Below are 9,545 nucleotides of genomic sequence, written 5' to 3' on the forward strand. Positions count from 1 at the left end.
CTAGTTAGTGTCTGAGGTCAGATTATATTATCTGCAGTGTTATGAGTAACTGCCCAGTATTTCTCCAGACAGCAACTGCTTGTTTATAAAAACCATACGTGTATAGAAAACTACAATGAAGTTAATTAGGTCGTCAGATCATTTAAATTTGCTGCTCTGGTTAGCCGGCAAATGTCTCACTAGGTAGGTATTTTGCCATATATAGGATGAGCAGATAATCCACGTCGTCCTGGACACTTTGAGCTACTTCAGGTTTTACAAACTACCTTAAAACCCAAAGGTTCCTGTGATTGGATAAATAGTTCCGTTCTTGTTGCACTTTGATTGGTTTGTTTCCTTGACTGAAAGACTCATCCGGCTGTTTCACATTAACATTAGTGACACGTGCATGATTATAGGAGACTGACCAATCAGCACGCAGCAAGAACTCAATGCTTTTCATTGAAATGGTCATTTACAAATCCTGTCCTGGCTCAAAGTTTCCTCCCTGACATGGATTAGCTGGTCACCTTACGGGTGCAGCTGTGCTAATGGTGTGTTCATTACTACTGACACCGATCTGTTACTAATAACCCTTTTTTCAAACTACAATTGGTAACATCCACTGCTTGCTTATTCACCAAACAGCCGAGCCAAAAGTGACCAGATATTTTTCCATCCATCCATCTTATCCGCTTATCCTACTGGGTCGCGGGGGGTCCGGAGCCTATCCCGGAAGCAATGGGCACGAGGCAGGGACCAACCCAGGATGGGGGGCCAGCCCATCGCAGGGCACACTCACACACCATTCACTCACACATGCACTCCTGCACACTTACGGGCAATTTAGCAACTCCAATTAGCCTCAGCATGTTTTTGGACTGTGGGGGGAAACCGGAGTACCCGGAGGAAACCCCACGATGACATGGGACAACATGCAAACTCCACACACATGTAACCCAGGTGGAGACTCGAACCTGGGTCCCAGAGGAGTGAGGCAACAGTGCTAACCACTGCACCACCATGCCGCCACACCAGATATTTATATGTAACTAAATGAATGGTATTTCCATCGTTTTCAAAAATGAAACGTCACTGAAAATCTGATGACAGACACGTACACCAGCATAGTGAAGAGACACAGAAACAATTTCTGAAAATGTGTTTATCTCCAATAAAGCATTGCATATTCATCACACGTGTATCAAAATTTACACCACTTTGTGAAAAGGAGAAAACAATTAAGTCTACAAATCTTACAGAAGTAGAATAATTACCCAGCAAGGGAAGGAAAACGAAGAAACCCTCCTCAGTGATATATATTCATACAGATGCATAAAGATAGTAGCGATTGGCTTAAAGAGACAGTTACAAGAATAAAGAATATGGTGTTTCGAATCATAATATATCTAAAAATTAAGGCTTGAATAAATCATTGCCGGGTCCTTCCAGTATCTATATGTTTCTAGAAAGGTAACGATGATAACTAGGTTAATAAGGTCGTCAGCTCAGTTCAATTCACTGTTCTGGTTAGCTGGCAAATGTCTCGCTAGGTAGGTATTGTGGCACAGCTGGGTGACCAGATAATCCACGTCATCCTGGACACCTTGAGCTACTTCAGGTTTTACAGACGTACAGTAAAACCGAAAGGCTCCTGTGCCTGATGTCGACCGGCCCTCCAGTGCTGGCAGCCACATCAATTGACAAAGGCACTTAGGACAACAGGAAGTCCAGTATAAAACTGAGAGCAGAGACAGAGCCTTAGAAATACATCTAAGTGTGTCCTGCGGTGGTGCGTCAGTGTGCCATGCGGTGGTGCGTCAGTGTGTTCTGCGGTGGTGCGTCAGTGTGCCATGCGGAGGTGCGTCAGTGTGTTCTGCGGTGGTGCGTCAGTGTGCCCTGCGGTGGTGCGTCAGTGTGTTCTGCGGTGGTGCGTCAGTGTGTTCTGCGGTGGTGCGTCAGTGTGTCCTGCGGTGGTGCGTCAGTGTGTCCTGCGGTGGTGCGTCATTTTGTTCTGCGGTGGTGCGTCAGTGTGCCCTGCGGTGGTGCGTCAGTGTGTTCTGCGGTGGTGCGTCAGTGTGCCATGCGGAGGTGCGTCAGTGTGTTCTGCGGTGGTGCGTCAGTGTGTCCTGCGGTGGTGCGTCAGTGTGTCCTACGGTGGTGCGTCAGTGTGTCCTGCGGTGGTGCGTCAGTGTGTCCTGCGGTGGTGCGTCAGTGTGTCCTACGGAGGTGCGTCAGTGTGCCCTGCGGTGGTGCGTCAGTGTGTTCTGCGGTGGTGCGTCAGTGTGCCATGCGGAGGTGCGTCAGTGTGTCCTGCGGTGGTGCGTCAGTGTGTCCTGCGGTGGTGCGTCAGTGTGTCCTGCGGAGGTGCGTCAGTGTGTCCTGCGGTGGTGCGTCAGTGTGTCCTGCGGAGGTGTGTCAGTGTGTCCTGCGGTGGAGCGTCAGTGTGTCCTGCGGTGGAGCGTCAGTGTGTCCTGCAGTGGTGCGTCAGTGTGTCCTGCGGTGGTGCGTCAGTGTGTCCTGCGGTGGTGCGTCAGTGTGTCCTGAGAAGGACTAGTGCCCCATCCTGGGTTATTCCCTGCCTTGCACCTGATGTTACTGACATAGGCTTCAGACCTACACAATCCAGCACAGCACAAGAGGGTATGGAAAATGGATGGATGAATGAATGAATGAGACGAGAGCCCTGTGGATAAAACACAGAGTCTCTCATTCTCTCCAGCTCCTCTCCACCACTCTCTTTCTCTCTCTCTTTCCCTCTGCCTCTTTCACTCACTCTATCCAGCTCCTCTTGACCACTTACTTTTTCTCTCTCCCTCTCTTGAGCTCCTCTCCACCACTCACTCTCTCTCTCCCTCCACCACTCACTCTCTCTCTCCCTCCACCACTCACTCTCTCTCTCTCCAGCTCCTCTCTCTCTCTCTCCAGCTCTTCTCCACCACTCTCTCTCTCTCCTTCCTTCTCCCCAGCCCCTCTCCATCACTCTACCACCGGAGGTGACCAGCACATTCTGGATTCTACAGCTCGGTCAGGCTTATATGAGACAATTGGCCTTCATTAGTTCAATTAAGAAGGTATTCAAGCTCAGTGTCAGTATTTCAGCCAACGTGGCCTTGTGGAAGGCGCGGAGTCCGAGCAGTCTAGCATTGCAACATCACGGCGGGCATGGAACCAAGCACAGGGAACAAGGAGCAGCGCGTTTCCTGGGCAGGAGTTCAGGGACATGGCAGGTCGTTTGAATCACGCATTTCTGTGTGCAGACTTTGCCCACCACCACACGACTGTAATTCATGCCACAGTTTTTTTTTTTAATTCAGCACTGTGATCTCTTCGCAAATTCTGGTCAAGATCTGGCCGCAATCGCTGCGACAGTTTGCTCTTTTTGGAAGGACTATGAAGTGTTTTTGCCTCCTAATCTGCCGGGGCACAGCAAAATTAAAAATGTTTACTAAAAAAAAGGCCCTCAGTTTATGAAATCTCACTAATACATAATGGCCTGTTCAGTCACACACTCCGAGGACTGGTACTGATCCAGCAGCAGAGATATACTGAAGCTCTGTGTTATTTTTATGTGCACACACACACACACACAGTAAGTTTCAATATGCAGCCTTGAATTTTTAAAGTATCTTTAAAGTTTTGCCAGCAATTGATGAATTGCTTTTCATAATGGACCCGCCGCCTACGACGTCACCTCCACAATCAATTCCTACACATTTGTTTGTGAGTCAGATCTGTTTTTTTCCTGCTCCAGTGATCTCACTGCTCCCCACTCCGGACTGACAGAATCCCGTTTCTTTCCACTTCCGGCTACCCTATGATGCAGCGAGATATATGCTTAAAATTCCTTCAAAGCGGGTTGCTGCTCAGCCCGTGAACGCCGTACCATCGAGTCCACGCCGATGCCTTCACATACATCGGCAAGCATATCCTCCGCGGGACAGGAAACAGGCGCTTTAGGGTTAACGCCGCAGTTTTTCGTTTTTGACGGAAACGAAAGCTTTTTCTTAAATTAAATCAATATATAGTTTCAAATTTCAGAATCGATTCTTCCCTCAATGGTACTGCAACACACATTTTTAAATGTTTACAGAAATGTAAAATACACTTGTGTTTACATTTTGCATCCAGATTTTTAATATGCTACAAAAAGTTAATTGTGGGTGATGTTAATTGGACGTGAAGTACCCAGCTCTTGACAATTATGTAAATTCTCTAGGTGGATGATGTCACAGAGTATCTGCTTTTCCATCTGCGTACATCCGTCGCATTTGACTTGGGGATATTTCATAGGTGATTGATTTCCTGACGTATGACAGATATGGATTGGGGTAATAATAAAATCCCCCCCTCTCCCCCCCCCCTAATAATTATAAGGGCCATGAGAATGGCGACACGTTGGTAATAAATTTAGCAGGAGGGCTGACGTGTTATGGAAAATGGTAATAAAGTAATGAAGAAGTGTCACAGTATTCGGAATTATTCATGCCGTGTTAAACGAATCAAAGACTACTGCCTGATTGAGAAACTGATCAAAAATGTGATTTGTTTGTGAAAACTAGAGATTAATTTGGATACTTTTTTAGGAACGCAGATGAGAGGTACGACGACCAAATCCTTATCTTCTCTAGGATGTCTCCACACAGATTTGCATAACAGACGATGGTGCATCACGATACAACAGCTTCGCACACCCAAAATAATACTATCCATTTGTATGAGTCTCTTTCGTGGGTAGCGTTTTGTTGTACTGGCTGTGTACGATAACAATAAAGGCATTGTATTCTACTGTAAATTTAATAATGTCTAATATTCCCGTCATTGACCATACTTGTATTGATCTGGGCTTCTAACAGAATGCAAATGCAGCCACGTGGATTTACGTGATCGTCAGCTTTCGGAGGGAAAGCGCAAAGAATATAAACTAATCAAACGATGAAAACAATGAGACACCACCAGGGTGCAATCTGATGAGAACTATGCTCTTTAATAACAAGTTTTCTATCAATTTTGTATTAAGGAATCAGTTCGGAATGAGTGTTTGTTGCGAGAATCTTGTGAGAATATCATAAGATTGTTGCAGCGATTAGATATATTAAAATAAATCGATAAATCTTTGGCAAAAATTCAATTCGGTTTTTATATAGCACCTTTCACAGCATGTGTTGTGATACATCATTAAAACAGAAAGAAAGAAAGAAAGAAACCAAAAACTCCCCAGTACTTTGTGTGGGTCCAGGGTCAACTGGCTGCCCATCCATCTTCCAAACCGCTTATCCTACTGGGTCGCGGGGGGTCCGGAGCCTATCCCGGAAGCAATGGGCACGAGGCAGGGAACAACCCAGGATGGGGGGGGGGGTGCAGCAGCCCATCGCAGGGCACACTCGCACACCATTCACTCACACATGCACACCTACGGGCAGTAGTAACTCCAATCAGCCTCAGCATGTTTTCGGACTGTGGGGGGAAACCGGAGTACCCGGAGGAAACCCCACGACGACATGGGGAGAACATGCAAACTCCACACACACATGTGACCCAGGCGGAGACTCGAACCCGGGTCCCAGAGGTGTGAGGCAACAGTGCTAACCACTGCACCACCATGCCGCCCCCACATGCCAACATTACAATGAATACCAACCAATACATATTGATCAAAATTGAATCTGCTGTCAATAATATATCCGGAGAATACTAGCCAGACGCATCTATCTACTTCACGGCCAACACAGCGTCTCCAAGCTAAGGTTCCCTGCATCACACTTAAGTCACAGGAACCAATCTTACCGTTTTACCGGAGGTGCTGAATCACAGGGAAACCTCCGAGGTAGACCTGCCCCTGAGACCTTCCACGGTGTAAACATCAGGGAGTTAAACTAAGGTGTTATTTTACAACAACTCAAAGGGCAACGAAGAGGCAACAGATTAAAATACAGGAAAGGTCATTATGCTCTTCAGACCCAGAAAAAGCGATAGTGGATTTGTTATAAAAAAAAATGTTAAGGACAGACAAAAGCATGACTGAAGCATAATGAAACCACAAATGTCTGTATTATTAAAGTATAATTAAGGATGAGATATATATTTTTACTGTGACCTCAATGTTAATCCAGCATGTTTGACTGAAGTTTTTCTCACTAGTGATTTGTCTAGACGGATTTATCTCACTGTAAACTAAAATATGCAAATGAATGGTACAGATGTAGCAGTGTTTGGTATTTGACGTGCCCATTACCTAATCATGAAAATTACAAGAATGACATACAGCCCAAACTGCCATGATATCCATGCGTAGGTCGCAGAACACAAAATCTTAATTACACTTTGTTCCCACGCTCTTGAAAATGATTAACAAAATAGAATGTATAAAATAAGATTCACGCCGAGCTATATTTTCTGCTCAAATATGGACCACTACAAAAATTATTAATAATACACTGGCATCAACCATAATGGCAGCAATTATTGCGGCAAAAAAAAAAAAAAAACGAGACGTCAAAACATTCATATTGACAGCTGATGTTTCGTACATGTCTGTGTTCCTGGACTGGTATTTTACGGTTTGCTGGTGATTTTCTACCGGAAAGTCCTCTTCGGAGAAGAATGGCCTGCACATCTTCGTTATCCCCCATTTGCGGTTTGCTTTATTTTAGTACACGTCACAAATGCTCAGGTACTGAGATTAATATGGCTGGTTCAGAGCGCCGACTATGCGATCACTCAACCACTTATTGCTAGATTTTGATGTATGATTGAGTCGCAGTCTTGCTGGAAGGTCCAGTCGTGGGCGAACTCCGGGACCTTGACCGCAGGCAACCTGTTGCGAAACTTAGAAAAATGCGCCCTGACTACAGCGGGAACAAAAGTGAAATAGAAAATTAATAACGATTTTTTTATATAAGTTTCAGTCAGTATGTGGTGGCTTTACCGATATTTGAGCTAGGCTGGTATACGGAGAAAGGCATCTGAGATTCTTCCCGCAAACTGGCCTCTGTGCTGCAGTCTCCCACTTGAAAAGAGAAACCGAAGAAGAGAGAATAAAAAAGAGGAGATGGAAGATTAAGATGGAGGGACAGAAAACTGAGTGCTACGGATAGCTGAGCTACTTGCGGCAAGGCTACCGGCTCGTCGAAATTTCCCAGAGGGATTGTATTTCCGTTATGATTTTTACATACGAAATTGTTTTTATTCCTGCCCCAGTTATGTGTGCCTTTTAGATGATTGCGCCAATCAGCCGCGGAGCTTTGGAAGCTGGCCATGTTTATTGTAATTTACGACCAACTGTTACATTTTTTCCCCCCACCAATATATACACCTGGATGTTTTGCGGGAGCAGAGTTACCGACGGAGTTATGAATGTATTGCATAAACTGGCAGACCACGGGAAACATCCGTCCATCCATTTTCCATACCCGCCCGGCCTATGCAGGGATGCGGGGGTCCGGAGTCTATCATGGAAACAATGGCTGCGAGGCAGGGAATAACCCAGGATGGGGCGCCAAGCCATCATAGGACCACAGGACGCAACATCCCGGAAAAGTGAATTGATAGCAGTATGTGAGCGACATGCTAAATACAAGCAGATCCCGGGTTTCAAACATCCGATTTACGCACAACTCGCACTATCGAATGGACTGACATACAACATATATTAAAAATTCGGGTTATAGTACAGTTACGTATGTCGTTACTTTTAACGTTACTGTATTTTTATTATTACGACGCACTATTATTATTCATCTGATTTAACCGCAAGTTCGACTCAAAGGCAGTGTTAGAAAATGGATCTCACTTATTAACTGGGGAGTGACGGCACCCACAGACACACCAGGAGGGTACATATTATATAATCACAGGTTGATTGCATGTGCAGCTGAAATAATATCATGTTGAGAAGGGACTAGGCTTTCTGCGCGATTCCGGCGATGATTGCATCCTCGGACTGACGGCTGACGGAAATCGATTAGTGCAGATAAATGGTCAGATTTTATTTCACTGGTGCAGGACGCATGAACTGCTTCTGCATGTATTTCATAATCAGTAATTAATGTACAAGTCATAGACGATGTCCCACCCCTGGACCAGGAAAGTGTTATAGCATTCATCCATCTTATAGAGTTTATCTAATACAGGGTCATGATAGTACGGATTCTGCGAGGCACAAGGGCCGGTCCATAGCAGGGCACTGACGCTACGGGCGATTTAGAGACGTCAAACAGCCTGACAACCTGCTTATGGACAGAAGGGGGAAGTCAGTGTGTTTGCAAGCCAACACCAACACACGGAGAACATGCACACTCCACACAGACGGGGGCAGGGCATGACCCCCACCCCAAACCCTCTGCACCTTCATACTGTCCATCCAAGTCATCGATCGATTTATTTCAGTTCTAACAACAATGATCTGATATAGACCTAACTCAGTCACGCTCTCCATATCAGGCACGTGCAGGGCGAGGAATCACGTTAGTTACTGAGGCGACCCCCCTCCGGTATGCAAAACGTACCATAAGTCACCCCCTACCATTTAAGCACCCACCTCTTTTTAATTTTAAAAGCTTAACATATCACTGAAATAAAGCTTTGCATATTCAAACAAGTAAGAACATTGTCTACGTACTCTAAGCAGGTTTGATACATTTTTGTATCCATTGTTAGCCGAAGGCCCCATCTGAGAGCAGTTATGGACCCAGACAGGGCTATTCGTAAGCGCAGTTGCGGAGCGCGTCCCATCGCTGCCAGAGGCTCCGGCGGGGAGATGAATCCTCCGCTCAGTCAACGATAGGTGCCGGGCTCGATCTGCTAACCCCGGAGCTACAAATGGATATTTTCACGCGAATGTAACAGTACCCGTTTATTAATATGAAAAACCACACTCACGTATAGACGAAACAATTGCTGAGCGATCGTTTATCGTTTGACTCCGTTTTTTTTCAAGCGCCACTCCAACCACATCTTTCACAAATAATTACGACTGTCGGGACTGTTACATCACAGCTGGAACTCAATCAACAGCTCAATTAAAGTTAAAAGCAGAGCTGGAAGGCGGGCTAGCGCGCACCGCGGGCAATCGGGGAAAGCGCGCTCCGCTAAATTACACCGGGCACCGTAGACAAGCCTGGATGCTGATTGTTTCAGACGCGTGCTGACTGTGTCAGAGTTGCCCTCTATGCTTAAGTACAATCAGAAATTAAAGTGTGCTTGCTTGTGCATATACAGGGATAGACACACAATAGTCCTACATTTGGTTTATTATGCAACACTGAACAAAGAGGACACATATTGTATTTAGATGGAAATTTAAAGTATTATTTTTTACGGTACTTGAAAATTCTTTAATTTAAATGGAAAAGGTTGACCTTGACCCTGTACTCAATAAATTGTAAAGATGGATGGGTGAAAATAAATATTCCGTTTGGCAAAAGCTTTCGGCATAATATCATTATTAGATGTAGGAAGTTCGCTACTTGCGTATGCGGTGCACATCCAAACACATGACTTCCAAGCTTAATCTGAGGTTAATTTTAACTGAGAGGAAAACATCATCGTGTTTTTGTCGCGAAACC

At 45.4% G+C, this 9,545-nt stretch overlaps 1 long non-coding RNA gene across 1 annotated transcript; it reads right to left on the bottom strand.

The window, feature by feature from the left end:
* Positions 1-6,514: 6,514 nt before the first annotated feature.
* Positions 6,515-8,996, bottom strand: LOC125720087 (uncharacterized). Its single transcript, XR_007385345.1, has 3 exons — positions 8,860-8,996; positions 6,908-6,988; positions 6,515-6,827 (listed from the first exon to the last, which is right to left on the bottom strand). It is a non-coding gene; the product is annotated as an uncharacterized LOC125720087 (long non-coding RNA).
* Between the last annotated feature and the right edge of the window lie 549 nt (positions 8,997-9,545).

This window comes from Brienomyrus brachyistius, chromosome 24 (assembly GCF_023856365.1).
Source record: "Brienomyrus brachyistius isolate T26 chromosome 24, BBRACH_0.4, whole genome shotgun sequence".
In the NCBI taxonomy this organism is placed as follows: domain Eukaryota; kingdom Metazoa; phylum Chordata; class Actinopteri; order Osteoglossiformes; family Mormyridae; genus Brienomyrus; species Brienomyrus brachyistius.